The sequence below is a fragment of the Branchiostoma belcheri genome, unplaced genomic scaffold (assembly GCF_001625305.1).
Source record: "Branchiostoma belcheri isolate BF01 breed outbred unplaced genomic scaffold, Haploidv18h27 scaffold217, whole genome shotgun sequence".
Classification (NCBI taxonomy): Eukaryota; Metazoa; Chordata; class Leptocardii; order Amphioxiformes; family Branchiostomatidae; genus Branchiostoma; species Branchiostoma belcheri.
In genome coordinates this window covers 124,427-126,083 of record NW_017803680.1, presented here as the reverse complement: position 1 = coordinate 126,083, position 1,657 = coordinate 124,427, and the positions used below count along the sequence as shown (strand labels likewise).

At 47.9% G+C, this 1,657-nt stretch overlaps 1 pseudogene; it reads right to left on the bottom strand.

Moving 5' to 3' along the window:
- LOC109470028 lies at positions 1-1,657 on the bottom strand (annotated as a pseudogene).

The window sequence follows — 1,657 nt, the reverse complement described above, 5'->3', positions numbered from 1 at the left end:
TCACTGAACGCCAGTTTCCTTCAACAAGTAGATTTCACCGTCCTTCACCACATAGACCTCGTCTTTCTCCACCATATAGACCTCACCTTCCTCCGTCATGAAATCATCACCATCCTCCACCAATCTGACCTCACCATCCTCCATCACGCCGACCTCACCATCCTCCATCACGCCGACCTCACCAGTCCTCCATCACGCCGACCTCACCATCCTCCATCACGCCGACCTCACCATCCTCCATCACGCCGACCTCACCATCCTCCATCACGCCGACCTCACCATCCTCCATCACGCCGACCTCACCATCCTCCATCACGCCGACCTCACCCATCACGCCGACCTCACCATCCTTTAGCTTGTCGAACTCACCATCCTTCAGCTCGTCAACTTCACCATCCTTTAGCTTGTAGACCTCACCATCCTTTAGCTTGTCAACTTCACCATCCTTTAGCTTGTCGACCTCACCATCCTTTAGCTTGTCGACCTCACCATCCTTTAGCTTGTCGACCTCACCATCCTTTAGCTTGTCGATCTCACCATCCTTTAGCTTGTCGATCTTACCATCCTTTAGCTTGTCGACCTCACCATCCTTTACCGTGTCAATTTTACCATCCTCTAGTGTATCCGCTTCACCATCCTTTAGCGTGTACACCTCACCATCCTTTAGCTTGTCGACCTCACCGTCCTTTAGCTTGTAGATCTCATCATCTTGCAGCTCTGCCGGAGCTTTTGGCTGTCCTTGCTCCGCTTTATTATCGGTCTTCTCATAGGGAGTGGCTGATTCTGAACAGAATGAAAACAAACGATGCAGTAGTGTTATTGTTTGACGTTTTGCATTTGTTTGATTTTTTTCCACCAACTCAAATGTCAGCTGAAAACTTGATGCTGACAACAGATCTGTCTTAAGTTACAGTCTACACACTAGCTGCTACGTAAACACAAGAATTTGGCTTCATACAGGTTCTTTATTTGTGAAATTATTGCTAACATTTATGAAAAAAGATATGCTAAGATGCTTTCCCGATGAAAAAGGCACATCATGCAGTCTGATACTCTTTTCTGTCTAAAACCTTTGCTTTATCTAAGACAACATTATGTACACTTAGACATCAATGAACGCCTTTTACCTTTGCCCAATGTGGAGTCAATCTTTACACCCAGGCCGTCGACGATAACCGACACTTGCAAGAACCCCTCCTTCTCCTCCTTCTGACGCCTGCCTTTCCGTGTTGCACCTAAGGCGTACCACTGTTTGTTCGGTAAACCTTCCACTGACTCCAGTGTGGCTGCGACATCGATACAGAGCTCTCCGATGGTTTTGTCCTTGCACCTTTTTGCTTTTCGCAGTTTCAGGACCAGTTTTTCTGTCGGTGACCACGGCGCGAACTCCGTAGAATGCTCCCAGATCAGTGCATCTGATTTTTTCTTGGCGGTCTGCATCTTTTTCGTGCCATGGCGCATTGTTACTACATACTTGCTCTGACACTGGCGACCAAGTTTGCCCTGGTGGACGGTGACGGTCAGTTTTGGCCCGTCGCTCTGTCTCTTATGCCCAGGCCTGAGCAATGACAGCGCCTGTACCAGAGTTAGGAAGGCTGAAGCTCCTTTGTCAACAAAGCCCATTTTATCAAGTAGAATACGCTAATTGTAGCTTTAG